Source organism: Eucalyptus grandis, chromosome 7 (genome assembly GCF_016545825.1).
Source record: "Eucalyptus grandis isolate ANBG69807.140 chromosome 7, ASM1654582v1, whole genome shotgun sequence".
NCBI classification, from domain to species: Eukaryota; Viridiplantae; Streptophyta; class Magnoliopsida; order Myrtales; family Myrtaceae; genus Eucalyptus; species Eucalyptus grandis.
In genome coordinates, this window is record NC_052618.1 from 13712206 (window position 1) to 13739742 (window position 27537).

Below are 27537 nucleotides of genomic sequence, written 5' to 3' on the forward strand. Positions count from 1 at the left end.
ACTCTTCTCTGCAGTGAATTGTATTAATTTGAAGATTCATAAGTACTATTTGCAATTTAGTATGAATAATTAGCAGTGCTCATGGTAAATAGAGGAAATAATGTTGAGCCAAGCATTAGTTTCATCCATTCCTTATTCAATACATACACTGCTTAAGTTCTTCGCACCCACTATTCATATCCTTAGTTGACTAGCTCATCATCACCATGCCCTTGCTTTTTCTCTAATTGTTATGCATGTTCACCTTGAAGCAAACAAATCTAAAACATAACTAATCTTTGCCGACTAACATAACGGAAATTTTCAGCTTGTATCACTGAATCTAAATGTTGCTCTTTTCAATAGTTCTATCGGACTGCCTAGCAAGCTCCCTAAACTTTTTGCTAGTTTTCGTGCTTATTCATTACAAAATACAACTTGTCATGCCTCCATGGAACCAACATTGTTTTGCGGATTCATATTCTGTTCTTCTTCGTCTTTGTCCTCATTTAATTGCATAGAGAAACAGTTGAGTGAGCTATCATTGATGTTTAGTCAACGGCTCCATTCATGCATTAGCATAAATAGGGAGGGCTCTCATTTCTCTCTCTTTCAATTTTGCATTGTAGGTTTTCTTATGCTTTAGATGCTCTTGCATCCAACTCCAAAACCCAAACCACGAAATAGCGCCTCTCTCTCTCTCTCTCTCTCTCTGTGATTGTGACATAAGAGCTACTATAAAAAGAAATAAAAAGAAATGAGGACTTAGGAGGAGGGGGATTAGGATGAAGTTGAAAGGTACAGAACTAGTCTTAGCAACCATTTGAACAAACCCAAGTTCCATGTGCATAAGGCCTATCAGCCTAATTCCCGAACTTTTAAGTTATCGCTATGATTTGCCGAGTAATTAAGAAAAGTCAACATTGTCTGGTCACTTCAAAATCTTATAAATGCATTTATAATTTCATGTTTGTTGCAATGCATTATCTCTAGCCTTAGTCTTCAATCAACTTGTATAAAGGCATCAATCAACCCCTCTTTATTTATGTCACTAATGAGATCTTGACTTCTCATGATTTGTGAGAATGAGGGAAAAGTCTGGAAATTTCTTCTTTAAGGTCATAACTCAATGCAATCACATTCATTGTGTCATTTTTTTTCTCAATATGGCAGGTACAATTTCCTCGACTTAGGTGGATGGATCTTTCCCACATGGACAATTTAAGCAAAATATGGACTGACGGTCCTCTAGAAACTCTGACTTTTGATTGTTTATGGGAAGTGAAGGTTCTGAATTGTAAGAGCCTTGAAAATTTGTTTCCATATTGGGTGGCTACAAGTTTAACCCAACTTGGAAAACTTAAAGTGAAGTCTTGTGAGATCGAGGAAATAGTCGCTAGTGGGGGATGACACTCCACGCTCCAATACTACTCAAGATCTTTTCCCAAAACTAACCTCTCTCGGTGTTACATGACATGCCACGACTCAAGAGCTTTTGTCCTAACTTGCCTTTGAATTTGCCATTATTGGAGGAATTACGAGTGACTCATTGTGAAAAATTGAGCATGTTATCCTTTGTGGCATCCATGAACAGATGGGCTCAAAGAGATGATCAACAAGACCTTTCAAATCAAGAAGCACACTCTTCATTTGAGAGGGTATGATTATAGTTGCTCTCCCTTAGTTTCTACTTTGTTCTTTAAAGCAGTCACTAATATCATATCCATTGCATATCATGTCGCGTTATGATGTTATAGAAAACATGATCTCCCTACCTATTAGTTTGTCGACAACATTAAGATATTTCTAATATCTTACGTACACTTCCATTTGTGGACATGCATAAGATATTCCATTACCTAGAGTTACAAAAAAATTTACAGTATTCTATTGATAACAGAATATATTCCTAATCTAACCTAGAATACATCAATAAGGATTTGCCAAGAGGTCCTCTCCATTATTGACACACACACTTGAACTTTTCTTCTCTATTTCATTTTCTACAAACTCTAAAAAAATCAATTCAAACAATTTTTTTTTATAACAAAAATAACATTAGTACCTTAGTGCACTATTTTCTACTGTATTTTTTAATACACTAGTCATCATGTTATCCTGTTATAATACTATAGAAAACTAGAATCCCTTTCCTATAAGTTTGCAGACAACATAAGATATTTCTTATATCTTAAGCATACTTCTAAATTTATGGACCCCATATGTTTTAGTGACATCTTGAGTGCATCCCATTACATAAGATTCCAAAGAAGATAAATTTTTGTCAACAAGATAAGATATTCCTTACAAAAGATGAATTTAGTGAGTGCAGGGATCTTGAATTTAGATTCACTCTATCCACTTGACCGAGACCAACCTCTACATGAGACTTTTAAAAGCTTGAGTCTTGAACACAAGGTTCTTGAGATATAATGAACTTTAAGAAGATGACCACCTTCCATGCGAATCATCTTAATAGGTTTACCTTTTACAGCACATGATTTATTGTCGAAACTTTGTTGAATTTACTTCTCTTGTTGTATTGGCAATTCGACAGGACTTTCCCAACTTGGAGAGACTTTTATTAGTCAATAACAATATTCAGATGATACAGGATGGAAATTTTTCGGATGACATGTTCAGTAAGCTAAAAGCACTAACACTAGCATGCTTTCATGATAAAAAGGTTGTCTTTCCTTCCATATTCCTCCTAGAGAGATTTCAGAATTTACAAAGCCTTGAAGTCTTCTGTAGCTCCTTTGAAGATTTATTCCCGAACGAAGGGCTTGTTGAAGAAAGGAAACATCCGGTGCTTGAAAATTTAAGAGAACTTAAGTTGAACAAGCTACACAACTTAAAGTGTGTGTGGAGAGAAGACTCTTTAGTGTCGAAAATTCTTCTCGAGCATTGAAACATTTGAGGTTTGGGATTGTCCCTATTTGACAACAATATTTCCAACCGAGACATCCTTCCGAATTTGACAAATTTAGTGGTGAAGAATTCCTCAGGATTGGTACATCTAGTAACGACTTCAGCAGTCACAAATTTGGTACATCTTACTTATATGACTATAATAGGATGTGAAAGAATGAAAGAAGTAGTGGCCGATGATGGAAACAGAGAAGGAAAAGTGATTTCTTTTGGGAAGCTAAGAATGTTGACACTTGAACATCTGCCAAACTTAGAATGCTTCTCTTCCATCCCAAGTTGCATCTTTAGGTTCCCATCCTTATGGAATTTTGAAGTGGAAGAGTGTCCAAAAATGAAGAATTTTTCTAAGGGTACATTAAGCACACCAGAACTAGTTGTTGTGTCACTGTTCAGATACAAGTGGAAAAGGAACTGGGAAAAGGGTGATGATCTCAATACAACCATACAGAAGTTAGCAGCATAAATCAATGCACATAGAATTGGTAAGATCCACTTGATCTCATTCTCTCATCCATTTTTTTTTCTTTAGTCTTTCGGCAGCGCCGCAACTTTTTAAAATTTTTCTTTTTGTGACTTTTCTATTATTGATTTCGTCAAATCAACATCACCGTCAACCCTATCGATGGATCTCGGCTCATCCTTAACTGAACAGTAGGAAGCAAAGCGGGTCTCTCCTTCTCCTTCTCCTTCTTGACGCCAAAGGCTCTTTCTCCATCTTTCTTCTTCTTCTTCCTCCGTGGAGCGAAATTGGGGGAAGCCTCTGCTGCCTTCACAACGGACGGAGCAAAAATGAAGCATCAGGAATTGCCAGGACTGCGAGAAGCGAAGCTGCAATTAGCGGAGCGGAGCCAAGTAGATTCAACCAGACGCTGTCGTTGTCGCCGTCGTCACCGCCGGAGGTGGCACCACGGAGTCTGGACAGTTAGTCGTCCACTCACTTCATCAAAGAAGAAGAAGATCACACTCTCTCTCCGCATCAGTATCCGACAAATCGTAAGTTCATGTTTCTTCCGATTTTGGTGTATTATTGTGCGTGAATTAGCGCTCTCTTCTTCAAATTCTTTCCACATTCGAGTCCAAAAAACAGGAGTTCCTCAAACTAGCAATTTATTGCCCTTAAATCTACATATTCTGTGCTTCCCTCCCGAGCATTGGCGAGATTTCTGCGTGTTTGACCTCTCATAGATGGAGATGATATATTGTGTTCAAGGTCTCATGTTGAAATTTCTTTGGGTAGAGATATCTCTGTAACATTGGGTACAAATTCTACCAGGAAAAAGGGAGAAATCATGGAACTTGAAAATATTCCGAGAATTTTATGCGTTGTCAAAAATCTGAAAAGTCACTTTTACGCCTTGATCGTAATATAGTCTGGACTGTCTGAGAAATCACTTGTAATCTTGATTGGTTAAGTGATGCTGGAAGGATAAAATTTATCTCCAATTTATGCTAAAATCTTTTCATAGCAAGTCAAACTAATGAAGTGTACTTAAAACTGTCTCTGAAGTTGTCATTTTTAAGTACAGGCTGGTCCAAACATTCAAGCAGATTGAGATTGTTTACTAGCATTATATGGTTTATGCGCCCAAGGAAACTACTGAAACTTTTAACTACCGCCTTAAATTCATGCTGTGCGATTAGATTCTCTCATTAGTGTATGCTTATGTTTTGGTCTTTCTTCACCATAATTTGGTTGCAAATGGGGACACTGCTCCTGTTTAATTCATCAGGCAACATAATCAGGAAAACAAGAAAATTGCGACTCTTAGATATTGAGACATGTCATGGACATTGAAGCTCAGGAGCCATGGATGTGGACACAGGGGGGCCTTTTTTTCTGCTGGTTGGCCCACATTTGCTAGAGAAGCTCATCTGCATGTAGGAGATGTTTGTATTTTTGAGCTAATTGATAGTGAGGATGTGTGTTCAGAGTCTACATTTCCACTAGAGCTGGTAAGGACTTGGTTTACATTGATTGAAATGAACTATGGAAGTGTCATTTTGGCTCATCCAAAATAAATCCTGTATTCATCGTCATTTCTTCTTTGGTGGTCTTGGTGAATCAATGAAGTATACTTCTTCCATTCCCGTTGTGTTTGTGAGGTTTGCAATAATCCAGATGCTCACTTATTAATCTGCATCCCAAATCTAAATGAACCAAAAAGGATGTGATTCAAGATTAGAGCAAAAGTTAAAGCCTGAAATGCTCATCATGAGAATTTGGAGAGGCGTGACTTGTTGGTTTCTAAGTTATGTTTATGTGAACAATGACACATTCTTTTTCTTATTCTCTCTCAAAATTTGTGAAATTCTCCTAATAAGCTTTTTGTATATTGATTTTGTGGCATTATGATTTAGGAGTGCTAAGGGTAGTAATCAGTTATGTCTAACATGCAGAACATGTAGACATTAGTACCGTGATCACAAGTACTGATGTTTAGATCATTGTAACTCAATACAATGTTGACAGTGGTACCTGTGAGAATTTTCTTTTTTCTTTTGTGCCTATCGATCTGAAGAGTCTAAATGTCATGTAGCCCTCCTGAGCAGGTTTTGTATGGTTCCACGTGTCCGTGGCTAGCCACTGCTCTTGAATAAACTAGAGAATTTGAATTTGAGCATCCACTTTTGAAATTGGTGATTTGGCCACTTTTATTAAAAAAAGAGAATTGCAGTAAGGGCCTATTTCCTTTCATAATCGGCATATCTCAACCGTGATGCCATCTACATCTTGCCCTGTAGTCTACTATTTTCCCAAGTGGTTTTGCTTTTTATTGGAGATGTTGTTTTCTTTGAAATGTGTATGGCTTTATGTGTAAAACTAGGGCAGTTTTGATTTTGATTTTTTTTTTTTTAATTATGGATTCAGAAGATTACAGATTCTTAAATAATAGATTGTACTTTTCTCACTACTCAGGTGTAAAGAAGATTGCTTTTGTTCATTGACTAAGAGGATGTGGTGAGACAATCAGTGTTAGCAACTCCTGAAGCGTTATCATGAGAGTTCAAAAATAGTGTACACTATTGTAGAGTCTATGAGCACTGTATCGTGACATTTTAACCTCAAATTGTAAGTTGGGATTGAAGACTTCTATTTGTCAGTTAACACTGTTAATTGAATTTACTGAAACTAGTAAATACTAGCATATATTAACATTTTGTTTGCCTTGTCTTTTTATTGTTTGTTTGTATTTAATCTTTTCCTCATCATGCTACATTGGCGGAGTGTTCCTTGTGAATTCATAAAAAAGTACATTCAGAAGAACCATTAGATTGCTACTCTTAGGTATTTGAACAAATCATGACCAGTGCAACTCAAGACCTATCAACACCATTTTTTAGCAAACATCTCTGTGGTTGGCCCATGTTTGTGAGACAAGCTAATCTGGATGAAGGGAATGTCTGCGTGTTTGAGCTCATTGATATGGATGATTTTATGGTCAAAGGCTCCATCTCCAATTATGCTTGTAAGGACCTCATTTTGGTCGATTGAGATGTACATTGGACGCATCACTTGAGGCTGTATATTAGTGAAGCAATTCCTGCCTCACTTATTCAGTTGTGACAAATCAATTGAAAGTGCACTTACTTTTGGCTTTGCTTCTCTCTCTTGACCTACTTATAGTCTTATCAGAATTCTCTTTTTTCTTTTGTCCAGGTCAGAACAGACAAGTCTGAATGTCCAGTGAGTCCCTCCTAAGCAATTTTTCATGATTCCAAGTGTTCGAGGCCTCTCACTGCCCTTGAGAAAGCTAGAGAATTCAAAGTGGAGTATCCCTTTTTCCAGACAGTGATGTGGCCATCTTTTCTTAAGAAAGAAGTGGTGGTAAGGCCCAGATCTCCATTCATAACTGACATGTCTCAATTATGCATGCCACCTATTCTATATATGCGCCCCACTGTGCAAATTTTTCCCACGTTAATTTGGTTTTTATAGAAACACAGGACATGTTATCTTCCGTGAAGTGATCATGGTTATATGTTTTAAACAGGAATCTTAACAACTGAGTAAAGGGACTAGGAAAAACAATAAGTTGGGACAGTAATCAGGAAATAACCTAATGACAGGGGGGTGCGGAGACAGGATCAGAGGGTTGGGAAAGGCAATAACAACCATAAGTTAGCAATTTAATAGTTTCTAATTGAAGTATAAGTTCCTCCCAAAGATGACTACTTGGTACTTTCTCAGGCTGCCTAGGCTTGGGAAGAAGAGGTGACACGAAATGTCCAGCTTAAGCCATAGCTACTGCAACAGGCCTAGGCTTGGCATGACTGAACTCACTGCAACAGCATGGCAACACTAGTCAGATATTGCTCCCTGGCAACAAATGGTTTACAAGAGCTACCATTGCAAGCAGGTTCAAACTTGCAATCGAAAATGAAGGGAAGCCAATGTGGCCTAGACCTCAAAAATTAGTGCCACCAACTCGATGGTATGAAACGAAGAAAAGAAGCTCACTTCTTTTTGGCCAGGCAAAAGAAGATCACTTACTTTCTGTGCTTGTGTGTCCATTTAGGTCCCTATGTGTAGCTTTTCATGTTTATTCGATGCATATTGCAATGTAAGATTGGTGACTCAGATATTCACCAGATTCAACTTGTCTCTATATTGATTACACGTACTTAGTGTAGAATCTAAGAGCACAGGATTGTGATATTTTGATTTCAGATTGCAAGTTGTGATTAAAGGCGATCCCATCATGTCTTTTAGACTGCTAATATGGACTTTGGAAACTAACAACTACTAGCATAAATGTACGTTTTGTTTGCCTTTTCGCTTTAGTGTATGCTTACATTCCTATGTGTTATCATATATTGGCTGGTCAAATGTCTTCATGGGTAGAGTGTTCTTATGAATTCATAAATACATGCATTCAAGAAAACCAGCGAATTGTGACTCTTGGGTGCTCGGACACATTGTGGCGGTGACCATAAGGACCTATCGATGTTGTAGCGAACTTCTGTGTTGGTTGGTCCTAGTTTGTGAGTCAAACTTGTCTTGAGTGAAGGGGATGTCTACGTGTTTGAGCTCACTAATAGGGACAATGTTTAGGTTGAATTGGGATGTATTTTGGAAGTCACTTTACTAGTTGAAAGCAATTTCTGCCACTATTCTGTTGTGATGAAACCGGATAAAAGTGCACTTATATTTGTAACCGTGCTCTGTTCAGGTCTAGTTACGATCTTATCATTTTTAGGCTTAAACACATTTTCTACCTTAGGTATCTCTCTTGAACTTGTCGCTTTTATCATCGCCTTTTGGAAAGGATCTCTGGTTCAGCACTCGCCCTGGTTACTAACCTTTTTGTACAAGAGAATGTCAAAAGTGACGTGCTTTAGTTCTAGAAAGGATGTGGAAATTTATGCAGCATACCATCCCTCATGGTCACTTGGTAGTTTTCAAATATGGGAGAGACAGCCTCTATACCCATGTAATTATATTGATAAAAGTGTTTATATAGATACATTATCCCCAAGTAGTGATGAAATTGAAAACCCAGAGAGTGAATTCCATATACATCTTGCCCTATAGTCCACTGTTTTCCCAAATTGTTTTGGTTAGTCATTGGAATCACATGGATGTTATTTTCCTTTAAGTGTAAATGGCTACATGTGTAAAATTTTGGTTTTGAAATTTCATTTTGTTAATTTATGGATTCTTAAGATTACCAATTTTAAAATAAAAGATTGTATTTTTTTTTAAACTAATCAGTTGTAAAGAAGATCACTATTATTCATAGGCTAAGAGGATGTGGTTGAGAGGATTAGTGTTAGCAACTCGTGAAGTGTTATCATGAGAGTTCAAATATAATATATACAATTGTAGGGTCTATGAGCTCTGTCCTATGACATTTTGACTTTAGTTTGCCGGTTGAGGATCAGCTGAGACTGTTGATTGAAACTCCTGAAGCTAGTAAATACAAGCATTTATTTGCATTTTGTTTGCCTTTTCTCTTTATTGTTCGTTTGTAGTTATTCTTTTCCTCATCATATATTAGTTCACAAATATCTACCTTGGCAAGAGTGTTCCTTGCCAATTTATAAAGAGATACATCTAGAAGAACCAGCAAATTGTGACTTAGGTATTTAAAAAAATCATGGTTGGCGCAGCTCAAGACATCTGTTATCCAGCAAACATCTCCTGTGGTTGGCCCACGTTTGTGAGAGAAGCTTGTCTGAATGAAGGGGTTTCGTGTGTTTGAGCTCATTGATAGCGACAATTTTATGGTCAACTCTTTAATATGACCATAAGTGAAATCTCCGCAAGCAATGCAATGCGACCGTGCCAGCCACGCTCCTTGTCGAAACCGGTGCGTAGTTAAATCCCCAGGTTGTAGTGTTAAGACCTCACATTAGTCAAGACTTGATCCAAGCGTAATCATCTGTGTACCGGACGCCGTTGCATATCTTGGACATAAGCGTCGCGTCCGGGTTGCTTCTTACAAGACTTGGACCCCCACAGAAGCCCGTGAACAAAAGGGTGAGCGCATGTGATGTGGCCGTGGTCATCCTAGAGCCCTTTTTTTCCTCCTTTTGGCTCTCTTTGGTTTGCTACAGAGAGACACACAATTGAGTTTGGCTATGATAAGGGTTCGTCTTCATGCGCACTCCATTTATTCGTTGCTCTTGGGCTAAGTCAGTCCCAATTTTAGTCATTTATGACGTCACGTAGATTTTTTTTTTTTAATAACTTCAACGGCTGTTTCTATGGATTACTCACCCATTGATGTACTTGTTGTTGCCATCCTCACAAACCATAATCTTATAATTTTCAAAGAAATATTTCCCCCTCTCTCTCTCTGATTCAAAATTTGAGATCCTCTAAGTTTAGGAAATAAATTTACGCTACGATAAGGGAGTGAATAATAATAATTTTGTTCTAGAATTCAATTTTTTTTGTCATTCCTTGGACGAATTTCTGAATAAAAATACGTATTTGATAACGACATAAAGTTTATGTTATTGAAATAGAAATTTGTTTAACATAAAATCTCTCCCTCCTAAGCAACTAGCAGGTGGCGGCCCTAAACAAACCATTTCACTTTTATTTATTTATTTATTTTTCAGAAATAGAGAAGTATAAAATTTTTACTTCTCATTTAGTATTTCTAAGCTAACAATTTGTTTCGGAATTTGAAAAATGAAATTACGTTATCAAATAGGTTTTTGTTCCGAACTCGTTCCTGTAACAGAAAAATAACAAAATAGAAAAAAAATTGTTGTCATGCGAGTACCCTAAATGACCCACTTCACTATTATTTTCTTCTTTCTTCTCTTATTTTGCACACACGTGTTTGCTTCACATATGAGTCTCGAATATATATGTAACATTGTAAACTTAGGTCAGGTAATTAATGGAGTTTGTAATACTTTTATAATCCAAATAACACCATACTTCTGTTGCTGCTAACACTACTACTCAGAATCTATTGAAAAAGAAAAAAAAAAGAAAAAAGAAGAAGCCCAAACACCTGGATTGAACCACCCGAACTAGCCTGCTAATTTTGGGCTTAAATAGTCTCCGGCCCGGCCACTAGGCCTCAAACTATCCATGAGTTTGGGACCTGAATGATTGCCAAAACCAACCCGATTCATAGATCGGAAACTGTACATTATGTATGTCCCCCTATGTCAATTCCCTTTCACCTGTTGAGGGCTCAACTTCTCTCATTCGCTCGTTTCTCATGTTGATCGAGATCTGGCTGCCACCAAGCTGCCATCGTCGCCGTGGTCAAGCCCCAGCACTCGCCATATGGCCTCCGTCTAATATGTTTCACTCACTCCCTCAGTCCCTTTTATGCTTGTTCGCATCTTGATCTCCCTTGTGCTCCCTCGCTCTCTACTAGTAGAAAACTGGCCTTACTAGCTTGTTTTGATGTCTTATGGTTTTTTATTTTTGTACATGCTATTTGAAAATTTTATTTGAAATTTTTAAATAATAGATAGTCCCTCTTTAAAAAGATGCAATTACCTTTTTATTATTTTTGTTTCACAATTAATTAGTTACGTTTAGATTGTGGAGAGTAGTGGAGAGTAGTAGAGAGTGGCCATAACTGACGATTTTCATTTTTTAATTACAAAATGACGAGAATCGCCCCTGAATTCGTTTAAAATTTAATTGGAGTTATAATGATAATTGGGTTTTTGAGTTAATTTAAATTGAGAGACATAAGAGGAACCTCTCTGTTAAAGAATTAACAAATTTGTTGACGTTTTTACAAATCATAGCCGACTAGTGTTAGCACAAGATATGATCCCTCATCGAGTTAATCGAGTTGGGAAAATTGTTACTTTCACCCGGTGCATACTCTATTCATGAATTGTTCGAGCTTGGGTTGATGATTTTCGAGAATTAATATCTAGTCAAGCTCTAACTCGAGCTACTTGACCATCTTGCAAATTGAAAGCTTAAGTTTGCCAATACTCTGTCTCTTAAAATTTTGTAAGCCTAATTCAAAATATTTTATTGTTATATAATTATACATAGACATCCTCATCCACACACAAGTATATTTAGTGTATCGACTTTTCGTATGAATCAAGCTCTAGCATAAGCATGAAGTTAATACTTGGTCAAGCTCAAATCAAACACCGAGTAAGGAGTTGAGCGGATTTCAAGTTTGCCACTGTAGTGGCTTGATTAGACCCCTAGGTGCTAGCCGTTTTGACATCCAATTCGATTAATAGGAGTTAACATGTTCATTAAAGCGATTAAGAACTTTGACGTGCAAAATTCGAGTGCAAGGTTATTGTTGGGAAATCTCATTATTCAAGATGCACTCATGATTTTCGCAAGTTTCAATCCCACTATAATTTTCAATCCCTATATTAACCGATAGGTCAGATGATAAAAGTAAGTGAACATTAATAAATGTAGGAAATCTTCAAAAGTCACTTTTCCGAAGTCCTAGCTGTATTATCCATGGGACGTAGCTTGGCTTCACAAATCTTTGTTGTAACTTCTATCCGATAAAATGGCACTCAAGTTCCATGTACTTGGTAATGTTTACTGAAAATTGGGCTTTTGCTGCAATTTTTGTCACAATTTCCCTTTAATTTTCAATAACCATTTGACAATAGCAAAATTCCTCGACCGATAAGAAATTTTAAATATCAAATATCCTCTTGTTTATTTTTCATAAATTAACTCGGAATGTACATAAAAAGATCCTTGATAATTTTAACTTTTGAAATTATTTGGGAAATCATTAAATCTGCGTTGCGTCATTCCCTCTTTTAACAAAAACTTCCTATTGTTGAAAGGAAAGTTTCACTATTATTTTTTGCAACTTAAAATCCTAAGAATTTTTCAATTTTCCCAAGTTTTTAGCCGAAAAATCAAATTTCATTCCCAATTATCAATATATATCATCAACATAAACTAAAAAAACAAACATGATAAATGAATTTCCTCTCCTTGAAGTAAATAGGGAAAAATAAATAAAATATCAACAATTCTTTACATCTGAGAAATTAGAAAGGGCAGAAGAAGAAGATCCCCTAGGCTTTCCAGTTTTGCGTTTCAAGCATTCGGTCACTCTCTGCCTTCTCTCTCTCTCCCCCCAACCCTCAGGCCGAGCTGCACCGCCGTATCGCGGCCTCCGACCACCGCCGCAGGGCCACCTCGGCGTTCGGCAGCGGCGCCGCCCCCTCTCTCCGCCTCCTCCTCCCCCCCACCAAAGAAAAACCAAGGTCCCTCGCCGGTTCTCCGGGATTGCTCGAAGATGGACGAGGATCAGGAGAGGGAGAGGTTCGGGATGGACAACGATTACGACGGCAGCGGATCGACGGGGAGTTCTTCTACCGCCGGCGGAGGGAGAAGCGCCCAAACCAAGGACGACGTGCTTTACGGCGTCTTCGCGTCGGGGGACTCCGATTCGGACTACGACGACTCCTCCAAGAGGAAGCGGAGGAAGAACAGGGACCTCCTAGGTAAGGCCGATCTGTCGAAGCCCATGATTTCGTGTCCACCGGCACGGTCATGCCGAACAGAGAGATTGATGAGAACTCGAAGAGGGAGAATGAGGATGACGAGTCCGCTGCCGTGGATGAGGATAGGCCGGGCTTGGGGGTCTTGGGAAGAACCAGCAGGGGATTGTGACACCCATTGAATATGGGTATGGGCTTCAACGACTACAAAGAAACTCCTGCAAAGGCGCCTGTTGCCTCGTTGGAGCCAGAGGAAGAGAAGCCATTACCTGACATGCCCGGTAAGGAGAAGCTTTGGTCTAAGCAAGCGAAGAAGGCAACGCCGAAAAAACAAAGCGAAATATACTACAGCAGAAGAGCTGTTGGCGAAGAAGCAGGAACAGTGCATTGAAATTGTCCAAAAGGTAATGGACATGCGGGGACCTCAGGTTAGGGTATTAGCAAACTTGGAGAATCTGAACGTGAAAGAGAAGGCGAGGGAGAGTGATGTTCCTATGCCCAAGCTCCGGCACGATGTAAGGTCGATTGTGGACCTGGCTGAGTTGGATATTCAGTAGATCAATACGGACATGAGGAATGAGAAGGAGAAGTTGCAAGCTGAGGCAGAACACCAGAAGAAACAACTGAATAACGTGAAGGAGATAACGAATACGCTAGGCCGGATTGAGGAGGAAAAGTCAATGGGAACATTGACATTGGACTCGCTAGCCAAGTCTTTTGGTGACATGCAAAGAAGGTTTTCTGATCATTATTTGCTCAATTGCAGTCCCTCTATTTATCAGAGATTTTCAGGGATGGGATCTTATCGGAATCCCTGCCTCACATGGGTTGGAAGTTGTTTCGCGGTGGAAATCTCTATTGCAATGACAGGAATGTCTTGAAAAATGGGATTCAGGATCCCCTTATACCCAGTTGGTTTCACAAGTTGTCTTGCCTGCAGTGAGAATATCAGTCATTAACACTTGGGAGGCAAGGGATTTGGAACCAATGCTTCGATTTCTTGAAGATTTTGTGATCAGTCTTCTCGCATGTGGGCGCAATTTGAAGTTTGTCAGTTTCCTCTCATGTGAAGAGCATTCGGATTTTTTTTTTTTTTTCCATATTAACTGAATGTTGATATGCATGACAAAAGCAAATACGCTGGCATCTTTGCATCGCTGCGGCACGACTCTTCTTCAGCCTCTCTCTGTCGACAAACACAGCACCTGAGCCTCCGGCAGTGGCTTTTCGTCTTAGAATCGGCAACATCCCGGCACTCTTGAACTTGAACTTGCGCTGCCCGCTGGATAAAGCTCGCTGATTCTCTCTTTTTATCTCTCTTCTTTGTGAGAGCTCGATACCTCCTCCCAAGTGCAATCAACGGCAATGGAAAATTGGAAGATGGCGAGAGGATGGGAGAAAATAAAAGCAAAACGGAAATCAAACAGACGAAATTTGGAATGAATTGAAGACAATTCTAGAGTTCAATCGGAGATGGAACGTCCCTGTATTTGTTGACTGTTGATTGAGGAAACTCCGTGGTCAAGTTCCGCTGCCACGGCAGCGGGGCGAGCGGCATCTTCAAACCGGTAGCGACGCTTTTTGTGCTTCGATCAGCGCTGGAAGCGACAATCGTCAGAGAGCTCAGTCTCGATGAATCGTTGGTGGGTACTCCTTTCGCGGTTGGATTCTCTCTCTCCAGATTTTCTCCGACCAGATGTTCTTTGCATCTTTTCTCTCTCTCGATTTGGATTCTCCATATTCATCTCTACCAATTCAGATCTATCTCGGTTCAGATTCCTACAGTGAACGACACCATCAGATTCCACATTTTGAGTCGTGGCCACACTAATTCCACTCTGATTCTTGTCGTCGCTTTCCTGTCCTTGCACATGTCTGGACCAGATCTATATGTGGCCGGGCCATCTCGAGCTCATGCTGCCATCGCCGCCAAACCATCATCAAGGGTGTTTCATATCCAATTGAACTTCCGAGTCAAAATTTCGATTCACTCCAAAATATGTTCTGTCGATTCTTGCTTTTTTCTGTTTGCTCCGACTTCATTGCCATCTTTCGAATTCCTTTGTTCGCCCATCTACGCCTCACGCAAAGGGAAAAAAGCGGGGTGGTGTTCACCGCTTAAAAGAGCTTTATCCGGTTGCTAAGGCTGAGGTTGGATGGATCATCATCATCTGGACAGGATCCGCCGATTCGAAGGATGAGATTCTTTGGGTTCGGCTGAGGTTGGATGGATCATCATCATCTGGACAGGATCCGCCGATTCGAAGGATGAGATTCTTTGGGTTCACTCTCGGCACTCCTGCCGGTCCGACGTAGTTTCATCAACCAACCGCAACAGAGGGCAATCTGAGTCATCAAAATCATCCGAAAAGATACGCCAAGCATGAAGATTGGCGGTGGTGAGCACGAAGAGAAAACAAGGAAGAATAAAAAGTCGCGAAGCGAAGCAGTGGATGGAGATGATTCGGATTTTGCGTGGGGACTGTGGGGAAAACGGGGCAAACAAGGTGAAGCCGGCGGTGGTTCTTTGGATGAGAAGGAAGTAAAGTGTTGAATTTTTTTTTAAAAAAAGAAAAAGAAATAAAAGACGAAAGGAAAATATAGAGAGCCCATGAGAAATCGGTCAAAAGGAAGACTTGCACGAAAAATGTAATTCGTCATTATATCGAGCACCTTCATTGCAAACTCGATCCCTCCTCCACAGTGCAATCGATGGCAATGGGAATTCGGAAGACGGCGAGAGAATTGGAGAAAAACGAAATGAAATAGATATCAATAGACATAGTCAGTATGTATCGAAATTAATTCTAGAGTCGAATGGGAGATGAAATGACCTGGTGGTGAGTACGAATATTGACCTGACAGATATCATCATTGTCCGAATGTCAGCGAGGAACCGGCTTTCCGTGGATATTTCTTATGGGTCGATCTTCCTACCTCCGCTTTTTGTTACAGAATCGTCTCACTCTCTATTTCTCTTTGGGGCAACTCAACGAACACCTTCCCCATGTCCATCTTCATTTTTCAGCAAAGTCTTCCTCCATCGTGTCGTTTCCTATCCGATTGAACTTCCGAGTCCAATTTCGATTCATTCCAAGTATACGTTTTGTCGATTCTTGCTTTCCTTCATCTCCGCCTTTCGGATTTCAAATGCCGTTGCTCGCGTCCTTCGTTTCGTCTCTCTATGCCGCACACAATGGGGATGTCCGGCTGGTGGATAGGATCTCGCGATTCGAAGGATGAGATTCTTTGGGTTCACTCTCGGCCCTCCCGCCGCTTCAAGAAGCAGCAAAGACTTGCACAAAAGATGGAATTCCTTGAGAGGAAGATTCATCCCATAACTCAGCCATCATTTTCTTTTTCTTTTCCTTGAAAAAGGCATCAAAAACTCCAAACGACGCTATCAAGGACGCCCGTTGCGTCTCTTCGCTTCAAGTACCTTTATTGGATCTCTCCCTCCATCACGATGCGCTCCCCGGCTCAGTGAGTTCCGAGTCGCTCCACCATCACCCTCGCTATCTACTCGCCTCGTGATCGACTCCGTCGCTCGCTGTCTTTAGGAACTTCGGTGATCCTCTCTCTCTCTCTCTCTCTCTCTTCTTTTCCTGTCCTTCTTCCGGTTCGAATCATGCATTCGTTTTGGGGATTCTTAGGTGTTTTGACGGAGGTTTGAATCTAGTGTCCTTGAGTGATGTTTAATGCTATTGTCGTTTTGCTCATCAATGGAGTTCATGTCGGATTTTTTTTTTTTTTTTTTTCCTTGTTTCCGACCGTGAATCCGAGACCACTTGGAAACGAGCGATGATTGAACTGAAAACGTCCCGAGAAATCGCCGCAAAATGAGCGAAAGTTGTGCAGAGTTAAGCTCGGTCGAACATTGGTTCGGTTTTCCTCTATTTTTTGGCATTATATAGTCACTTACGGATTCGGTTGTGGTGCGAGGGTGACTCGCTAGCCGTTCCGATCGGTCCTTCGGTTAACGCTTTTCTCTCGTATAGATTTCCAGAGCGGCTTGGGACTTGGAGATGGGAGTAGCACCGATGAGTTATGACATGGAAGAGGGGACGCCGGAGATCGGCATGGGTGAAGCTTTCGGCCCTCTCCGCTTTCCAAATATATTTATTTTTTTTTTTTTATATTTTTTTTTTATTTTTTATTTATTTTTTTTTGGAGCTACGGACAATAAACATCTGCTGAGATGCTTAAATCTCGTAATTAAGTTTTGTCTGTATTGTGGGAGTAGCTTTGTCTCCTTGTTCGTGGCTTATTATGTCTTTCGCCATCTAAATTTCAACGTGCTTGGAATCAGAACTTTAGTCATGGGATATTGTTTTTTTCGAGGCTTTCCATATAGCTTTCTCGTTTCTGAAAAGTTTATGTTGCCCCTGTTATGACAACGGTTAATACATTTATTACTTAGATCTACACAATCTCTATCATTTCATATATATTGGCTGAGAGGTGAGGAATGATTTAGCTCTTGTCCGAGTCAAATGTTTAGCATGCCTTAGTCGCTGGGTCTTAGTTATCGCTTGTTCGGACAATTGCTTTGCTGCTTGCGAGAGGATAGGACCGTCTCTGGTGTTGAGGGGCCGTTGGTTACACTCAACAAAGTCAAGGTAAATTTCACTGGTTATAATTTTATGAGGTTCAGTGGACTCCTATACTAATATGTTGGATTAATTTTGTTGTATATCAGGGACCAAGTATCAAGACATAGTAAATATCTGCTTGGGTGATGGAACGACTAGACGTGGGCAAGTCCTTGAAGTTGATGGAGAGAAAGTTGCTGTGCAGGTTCAGTCTCAGTTGCCAGCCTCTTATTTTTTCCTTTAGCTCTCTTGATACTGCATTTTTGTCACGCCCCGGACCCCGAGCGCGTGCCCATCCCTATCTGGTCGATAAAAATTGGCGACTTCCCAGGATGAGTCGCCGACCCTTTTCATTTTATTGCACATGCGGAAGCGAAAAGAAATCCCCTGACAGTAATTATCTCGGGATAGAAAAGCAGGATAATAGATTCACAAACAAACATGCTTTCATATATACACTGAGTCACGTACACAGGTCTATGGCCAAGAGGCTACAAAAGATTGGCTTTCCAAAAAGAAGCGGTCCTAACTGACCTACGCTTCCAATCACCTCCTCTTAGCTCCAGGTCCTCCACTCGACGACCCTGAAAATGTTGTCTCACAACGGGGTGAGATATCATCTCAGCGAGTCTAAACTCTAAACCCCAATTTGGAGGGAAATACGCCAATAAGTGTCCTAATCACACAAGCACACAATCAAGGAGACTTACCTCGTCTCAGATCCACCCTGCAGGTCAGTACAATTTATCTCACAAACAACATGAGAGCATGAGCAACAAATAAGCTCCAATAACTGAAACGCCACACTCAATTAATCATGCGTTCCTAGTTTTGATCTCGGCATATAGCACGGCCTACTCTCAATTCGGCGGTTTTCTGGCATTGCCAGGCATCGTCTCACCCCATTGAGCATAGCACGTCACCATATCGACGGCTTTCTCGAAGGAGCATAGGGTCCGAATCAATCGCGACCGGCTTCCTGTTATCCGGGGTATCCCAAATAGGGATAACGTCCAACTCAACAGCCCGGGACGATTTCTCATAACCATCACACGATCACTTAAATATGGCCCAGGGCATCGTGCATTGCACTCAAATGCTTCAATTAAAATGGTGAGCCTGGCCTTTTTCTTTGTATTAGAAATTCACATGAATTACTCGTGTGTGGGTACACGGTCAACTTGATCCAGAAAAATTGATATTCATTCTTTTTGAAAATCCCACTATTTCATATAGTACTAAAAACCATTTTCGGTGTCAAAACCCGACACCTGAGATTTTCTGAATAAATATTGGAAATTCACAATTTTTGGAATTAAATACCAAAATCCAATCAGCACTCAATTTGCATAATTTAACACTCAATTGCAGAAATTAACCACACCATTGCAATCAGCACGAAATTCCGATCATCGACTATCTCGGCCTAATTTCCGGAAAATAATTAATAATTAAATAATTACTTAAATAAATCAATTTAAATTCTAAAAATACTAACCTAGGCCAGAATCATTAAATTAATAACCAATACGGACCCGGAAAATTCCCGAACCCTTCTAGATAAATAGTACAATTTATTTAGGCCTTAGCTAAACCATGCTAACCACCTAACATGCTCAATTAAATAATTCAATTTCTAATTTAATCTAACTAACCACCTAATTCCTAATAAAATAAATCTAACACCCTTAAACGTCATTAACCTACTAAGCAGAGTTTAGAGTATAAACTCACCGGTTAATTGCGGAAACCGGTTCACCGCGACGAAGACGCGACAGCGGCCGAAACCTTAATTTTCGGCGGTGTCGGCGAACTCTCGGACCGGGCCTAAAACGGGCCCAACACAACTCAGCAAGGCTGAGTTTCGGTCTTGGGCTTCTGCAGGGCTGCTGGTCGCGGGCTTGGGCTTTCTTTGCGGGCCCAAAATGTGCTAAAACCAACTGAACTTGGGCTTGAGCTTGGGCTTCAAAATCTGCTGGCGATGGGCTTAAAATCACTGGGCTGAAGAATTCGCTGGATCCATGGGCTTCAAAGACTGGACTGAAATTTCTCTGCAGATGGGCTGAATTGAGCGGGCTTCTAAAAACTTGCGTGGGCTGAATCCAAGGAGCAACAAAGAAAGAGAAGCAGCAGCTTCGACGGGCTGGGCTTCTTCGGCTGAGTGACCGAGTGGATTGCTGAGCTGAGACGCACGCGCAAGAGGAGAAACGGACGAAGCAGCTGCTGGCGTTGGCTGCTGAACTTGAGCTGGGGGAGACGCGGCCACGGATTTGCTTGTCTTCGTGCAAGCCGAAATCCACGAGCTTTGAAGGCAATCGGATGACCGAGTGGTAGAAGGAGCTGGCGGTGGGGGACGTGGACTGAGAACCACGGCTGCAGGCGTGATGACCGAAGGGGATGGCCTGCTTCGGTGGCTTCGTGGGCTTTGCTTCTTCGTGGGGGGTGTCCTCGAACTATTGGAGAAGACCACGCTTGGAGATGGACACACGAACGGCCGCTGCACAGATGGCTTCACGCGAGGGGCTTCGGTCAACAAAAGAGTTGAGGAAGACTTGATTGTTGACCGGCGTGAGTGGATTAAGATGGAGAAGAAATGATGGAGTGAAATGGTGGGGCGGCTTCAGAGGGCAGTCGAGCATCACCAAAATGAAAGAAAAGAATAACAGGAGGGGTATTGGAGAAGCGGACGCTCGAGAAGATAAGAAGAAATAGCCCAAAAGTACACAAAATATCTTAAACCAATTAAAGTTTCTGGCTCCCCTTTGGCTTGAAGCTTATCACATTGTCCCTATTACTTTCGCTAAAATCCATAAAGAATCCAATTTAAATGCCAAAAATGCAGCCCCAAGCTTAAATCCGAATTTCACATTTTTGGCACTCAACTTGGGCTTCAATTTCTTCTCCGATTCCTCCAATTTGAAGTCCAATTTTGTCGAAGAAAAATCCTGAACAATTTTCTATAAATCCCTGACACTCGAAGGCTCGGCTTGGAAGTCCCAATTTCCATCGATTTAGCCCATTTGAATTTCTTGCCAATTTTCCGCAACGTCCGTATCGATTTTTCGTAAAAATCCCGGAATCTCTGAAAATTTCTCGGAGAGTGAGTCAACGTTCCTAAAATAGCTCGTGACACCACAAAACTTTCAATTTCTGAAATCGGGTTTAAATTGGCGATTATTTTCAATCCGGCGTGCTTTTAGCGTGATTTAGTCTACCGGGTAACTTTTAGGAATTATTGGTGCATTTGACTCCGTGATCGATTTATCTCGAGTCACAAGTACATCTTCGACACATTAGCGACTCTCGGTTGTCGTGAAAATCTCGAGATTTCAATTACGGACACCGGTACCAAAACGACAAAAATCAATTTAGTGTCGATCGATGAGAATTTTTCAATCAAGTGGAATCACCCACAATTTGATCACATATCTCAGTCAAATCAACCTATCTCTGATTTATGATCGATCTCTGACGGTGCCGTAATGACCCTTGCGGATCGGCACGATCGAGCCGATCGATTCTTGGTTGAATTCTCAAGTGCAATTGCATTTAGATTCCTAATTGCTTCCCGGATAGTCCAGTTATCTCATGAGTGATCAGCTCGAGAATAACACTATTAGCGTTTCGATGAAAGGCCCGATTTATTTAATCAAAAACAAATTATGAAAATTCAGGCTGTCACAATTTTTGTCGTTTGACCGCAATACTCGGTCAACTTTGTGTGCAATACTTTTCAGCCGATGACCCAAGGAATTCTCTATCATTCATTGCAAGCATTAGAAAAAGCAGAACATGAAGAGTATTATCTTAGGTATATGTGATGAAATGTGAGAACATCATATGGGATGATAATTGAAATGTGATTGAATTTCTTGAGAACAATGTTAAGAGTCTAATTAGCATTCCGTTTAGGCAATTATAGATCCTCTCTCGCTCTCGAGTGATGGAAGTCTAGTCATGGTGTGTGTTATTTTGGCTCTGCAAAAGGCTAATAATCTTTCCTATATGTCTCTAATTGTTGTCAAACTTCTGTAGGTTCTGTTATTCACTAGTTTCTCTCACAAGTAAAATTTAAATATAAGTATTCTACTCATGCTTGTGTGATCGGTGGTTCATCTTAGACTTCCAGTACGTAAAGCTTTCTAGTCATCCATGTTTCACTCTCTTGTCGCTAGATTTATGAAGGTACTTCTGGGGTTGAAAACAAATACACCATTGTGCAATTCATTGGCGAGGTAATTATGCATGCTGTTTGTTTTTGTTTTCCTAATAAAACAATGTTTCATCATTCTCAGAAAGAAAGAGTTAGATTTGTTTTTCCGTATTTGGGAACTAAATGCTCCTACATGTTGGCAACAAGATTTCACTTGTAGCATGAGAAATAATTTGGCATATGTCTTGGCCTTGGCCTCATGAAAGGCTGTCGAAAGTGCATTGTTTTCCTACCTTTACAAATCTCTTCAGCTGTGTCAGCATTTACTCTCTTTAATCTTGGATAAATAAAAGAACCTTTAGAAATTTATTGTGGAGTTATCACATTTTTCTTTTAATGCAGGTTCTGAAAACACTTGTGTCCTTGGATACGCTTGGGTTCATATTTAATGGTTCTAGAAAGCCCATTGATAATGGCTCTCCAATTCGCCAGAGGCTTACCTGGATATTTCTGGTGAGTTGTGTCATTGTGATAGTAATTTTGATTGGCCATGGAGCCATTTATACTCCATGGCACCTATGGCAATCCCAAGAACTTTCTTGTGGTGTCTTATATAATAGATAAACTCCCTCTCTTTTAGGAAGTTCTATAAATCCCAGTGAAAGAACCTACCTGCAAGAGATGATACAAACAGGAATTTCCTCCATTGATGTAACGAATTCCATAGCTCATGGACAAAAGATCCCACCTTTCTTTGCTGCTGGTCTTCCTCATAACAAAATAGCTACTCAGATTTCCGCCGGAGCTAGTCTTGTGAAGCGATTGGAGAAGGCTGATGGTATTACCAAGATATATGTTGCATCTTTGTTGTATACCAATGTTATAATACCCTGCTCTATGAGTTTTATTGCCTCGATAATTTAAGGAACTACCATTAGTTTTACAGAATTTTCCTACGGTTTTGGAGTTCAGGTTCAGAATTCACCTACAATGTATTTATCCTTTGACTAACTAGCTCCACTATTATATGCTAGACTTCTCATTTGCTAAATGCATTCTTTGTGAAGATTTTTGATCGTATTTTATTTGTTGTTTTTTTGAGAATTCGATGCTATGAGTCTTCATCTTTCTATTCCAAACACTCTCTTTCAATATCATTTATGAAAATGTGCTACAAATTTATGTAGGATGACGAAGAGGACAATTTTGCCAACAATGTTGCCATAGTATTTGCTGCTATGGGAGTGTACATGGAAACTGCAGAATATCTCAAACGTGACCTGGAGGAAAATGGGTCAATGGAGAGAGTGGCCCTTTTTCCTTAATCTGGTAATATCTAATGAGCTAATAGTTAATTGTCTCTTGATTGTTTCTTTCCTCGCAATTTTTGCAAGTTCGTAGATTCGTTCGTGACATATATCCTTGTTGATTAAAGGGTTGTACGGATGCCTGTATTTCATTTTACGAAGTTTGCTATTTTCTTTAGGCCAATGATCCAACTGTTGAATGCATCATCACTCCACGAGTGGCGGTCACAAGCAACCGCTAAGTATCCGGCTTAAGAATGTGACACATCTATAGTTATGTTTTTTTATTTTTTTTATTTTTTGTGATGTCAGAATTTCAAAATTATATCCACTATGGATGAGGATAGGCGGGGCTTGGGGGCCTTGGGAAGAACCAGCAGGGGATTGTAACACCCATCGAAGCACGGTTGTGTCCTAAGAATATGGGTATGGGTTTCAACGACTACCAAAGAAACCCCGCAAAGGCGCTGCGCCTCGTTGGAGCCGAGAGGAAAAGAAGCCATCACCTGATGTGCCTGGTAAGGAGAAGCTTTTTGTCTAAGCAAGCGAACAAGACGATGTTGAAAAACAAAGCGAAACACATTACAGCAGAAGAGCTGTTGGCGAAGAAGCGAGAACGGGGGTGTTGAAGTTGTGCAAAACGTACACGACATGCGTGGACCTCGGGTTAGGGTATAAGCAAGCCTGGAGAATCTGAACGTGGAAGAGAAGGTGAGGGAGAGTGATGTTCCTAGGCACGAGCTCCAGCACAATGTAAGGCCGATTGTGGACCTAGTTGAGTTGGATATTCAGAAGATCGATAGGGACCTGAGGAATGAGAAGGAGAAAGCTCTGAGCTTGCAAGAGGAAAACAGAAGCTGTTAGAAATTTCCTATAATATGGGCTTACATTAATTAATTGATTTTCTATTTTAAATAATCGGGTTAATGGATATTCCAATATTTGTTAAACCCTAAAGTGATCGATTGAATTGGGTATTGGCATCTATTATTAACGGGCCTAGTTGAGCGAAAAGTGTAGGCGGTGTGTTTGATTGAAGCCCGTAATGGAAGAAGGGATTGACACGCCTCGCTGATTAGGGTTTGCTTGGTCCCCTCTCTAGCCTATAAAAGGGTAGGTTATACCTATCGATTCTTTAATCCCATTGAAAGCTGCTATATCGAAATAGGACATAGAGAGGAAGATCTCGGTATTCCAATAGATCCCCTGATTATCGAGTGATCTAGTTTTCTTCAAGTAAAGCAATGGCTCAAACAGGTACGCTTTAATTCCGCTGAATTTATTGATCTTGGTGTTTTACAATCATGTATGGATCCGTTTGTTCTTAATTGATTAAATAATATTCTACATGTGGTATCAGAGCAGATCGTATATGATTGTAGAACCCAAATTTTCTCTTGTTATGGAAAAATTCGAAACCCTCTTCTTTGAGCCGAATATGGGCATTATTTTTTCGTGTAGAGTTTTTGCTTGATTAATCCTATAACCATAGGGCTTTTATTCTACATGTTGATATCTTTCCAACCATATATAATTTGCATAATTTCGTTGAGAATTGAGAGAGAATTTTAGATTTGAAATTCTAGGGTTTATACGTGAAAAAGTTCTAGAATTTGCAAATTACTTGCAATTGATTGATGTTCGATGCAAATCGTTGTATGGGTATTGTTATATATTTGTTTTAGTATCTTTTGTTGTATTAAATTGAGTTTTTAGGGCTTAAATTTAAGAAAACCGAATTTTCGGCCATGAGAGGTTTAGATTCGAAACTTTGAAGCTTGCATGTGGTGGATTTAGTTGATCTTTCTTAGTTTAATTAAATCCAGTTAATTAAATTGATGTTATAAGCAAAACCCATGAGGAAATTTTATCAAAAACCATGTTAATTTGTGCCTTCGGAGCTTCGGGTCGAAACCGGGTCGTATGACCCGTTTTCTACAAATTCGTGACCCGGCTGGAGGTTGAAGAAGACCTCCAGCCGGGCTTAGGCCTGAATATGGGCTTCAGCCCATATTTTTTTTAAATTTCGTAGCCCATTTCATGGGCCAATTTTAAATTAAAGGGAGATGGGCTTCTCCATACATGGGGCCATTTTCTATTTAAAAGGAGTGGGCCGCATGAGGGTTTAAGACTCGCGGGTTTGGCCCGCGGTCTGATTAGGGCTGCTCGCGGGTCTCCTAGGCCCGGGAAGTCCGAAATATTTAAATAATATAATAATAATATAATAATTAAAAAATAATATTAAAAAAATTAAAAAAAAAAAATTGTGGCTATAAATTGTTGTTTGAAAAAGTGCAATATGATCATTGGAAGCACATGTTGTAAAGTGTTTCATATTGTTTGATGAATTTGGGCATAAATTTTGGAGTTCCCTATTGATAAAAGATTAATATATACAATTACTCGCCCAAAGGGAGTTATTGTGTATATTAATTTGGAAAAATAGCATGAAGTTTATTCCCATATTTAAAAGATGGGGATGTATAATTGAAAAATATTTATTTGCCCAAAGGGGATAAATGTTTTGAAAATTATATGTAATTCCCCTCTATGTTGATATTATGGAGATGTATGATTTAAAGGATTTGTCTGCCCAAAGGGGATGGATCCTTGACAATTATATGTAATTCTCCTTGTTTTTATAAATTTCATGCTGGGAAAAATAATGGTGCATTATACACTCTGCCCAAAGGGGAGTTTATGATGTATTGATTATTTTTGTTGAGTTGCTTATTGCCCATAATTGATCATATTGCATTGTGTGTGTTAAACAGTTACCTTTGCTGTAAATAACAACAATGCCACGGTGGAAATGTTAACTGGATCAAACTTTAAGAGATGGAAGCAAGATATAGAGTTTGCTTTGGGCATCGTTGATATGGACTTGGCTCTACGTGAGGATGAACTGCCAGGCCCAATGATCAAAGTACTTTGCAGATCAAAAGGCCCATTATGCTAGATGGGAAAAATCTAATCGACTCGAGCCTCATTGCTATGAAGAGGTCTATTGCTTTGAGCATCCGATTAGTGGTTTGCCGGGAAGATACGAATGCCAGACAGTTCCTTGAAGCAGTGGGAGAAAGATATAGAGTCTCAGATAAGGCTGAAGCTGGGAACTTGCTGAGTGAGTTAACGAACATGAGGTATGATGCTGCTATGGGTGTTAGAGAATTTATACTGAAGATGGTCCACATTCAGTCCAAACTTAAGGCTCATGAAATTGTTCTTTCTGAAAATTATATTGTGCATCAAGCCTTAAATGTTTTGCCAGCTGAATTTAGCGATTAAGACTGCTTATAATGCTCAGAATGAGACATGGAGTGTTAATGCCTTGATTACTAAGTGTGTGACTGAGGAAGAGAAATTAAAGAAGGAAAAGTATGAGTCTGCCCATTTAACTACCAATGCCAAGTTGAGTTCATATAGAGGCAAATGGAAGCCTAAGGGTCAAATGCTCATGGCCCAAAGAAATGGCAAGACTTTAGGAAAAATGAGAATTATGTGAGGAATGGAGATAAGGATTTTAAATGTTTTCACTTTGCAAGAAGCGGGGTCACAAGAGAGCCAATTGCTACAAATTTCGAGCTTGGCTAAAAACAAGAAAAGAAAGTCACCAAGGGTCTCACAAATCTAAGGAGTCCAAGTCTGAGGGAGTCAAAGCTTAAAGTTGGAAACAATATTGGAGTAGATGTGGAGCGCATTGGGACAGTTATTTTGAATTTAGATTCTGGTTTTCAGCTTGTCTTGAACAATGTCTTTTATGTTCCTAATTTTAGGAGAAACTTAGTATCTCTTTCTTCGCTTGACAAAGTTGGATATTGTCTTTATTTTGCGAATAAAAGAGTGGATTTGAGTTATGATTCCAGAATTATTGGGAATTGTGTTTTGTTTGATGGATTATATCGATTATCCTTATCTCCCGATAGACCATATTGTTCTTTCAATGTCGAGAATGTTGTTGCTAAGAGATCTTTGATTAAAGATAGATCTTCATTGCTATGGCATAAGCGATTGGGGCATATCTCAAAAGAACGGGTAAAAGCGACTTATCGTGGCTGATATTCTCCCTCCTCTTGACTCGAGATGATATTGAGACTTGTATTGATTGTGTAAGGGGAAAATTAACTAAAACAAAGAAGAAAGGTGCTACTCGCAGTCAAAGTCTATTGGAGATAATTCATACTGATATTAGTGGGCCATACTCAACCACCTTGTGTGGAAATAAATACTTCATCACGTTCATTGATGATTTCTCCCGTTATTGTTATCTTTATCTAATTAAGGAGAAGACTGATGCTCTTGACATGTTTAAAGTGTTTCGTACTGAAGTTGAGAAACAATTGGGAAAAATTATCAAGATTGTCAGATCTGATCGCGGTGGTGAGTATTATGGGCGATATACTGAGGCTGGACAACAAAAGGGACCGTTTGCAAAATATTTGCAAGATTGTGGTATTGTTGCTCAATATACAATGCCTGGGAGTCCTGAGCAAAATGGTGTAGCTGAACGGAGAAATCGCACACTCATGGAGATGAAACGAAGTATGATGGGCAGTTCTAATTTGCCTGAATACTTATGGGGTGATGCGATTAAAACGGCAACTTATATATTGAATCGTGTACCTAGTAAATCGGTGCCGAAAAC

General features: G+C 39.8%; 2 long non-coding RNA genes and 1 pseudogene across 3 annotated transcripts; all 3 read left to right on the forward strand.

The window, feature by feature from the left end:
• The first annotated feature begins 2891 nt into the window (after window positions 1-2891).
• Window positions 2892-7664, forward strand: LOC120296329. 2 transcript variants are annotated; one of them, XR_005553242.1, is made up of 5 exons: window positions 2892-3392; window positions 3563-3903; window positions 4641-4863; window positions 6569-6736; window positions 7100-7664. It is a non-coding gene; the product is annotated as an uncharacterized LOC120296329 (long non-coding RNA). The 2 variants fall into 2 exon arrangements; XR_005553241.1 differs by lacking the exon at window positions 2892-3392 and having other exon boundaries at window positions 3416-3903.
• Window positions 7665-14548: 6884 nt separating this feature from the next.
• On the forward strand, window positions 14549-15398 carry LOC120295474. The gene is made up of 2 exons (XR_005552877.1): window positions 14549-14991; window positions 15063-15398. It is a non-coding gene; the product is annotated as an uncharacterized LOC120295474 (long non-coding RNA).
• A 4418-nt stretch (window positions 15399-19816) lies between these two features.
• Window positions 19817-22571, forward strand: LOC120295868 (annotated as a pseudogene).
• Window positions 22572-27537: the final 4966 nt, after the last annotated feature.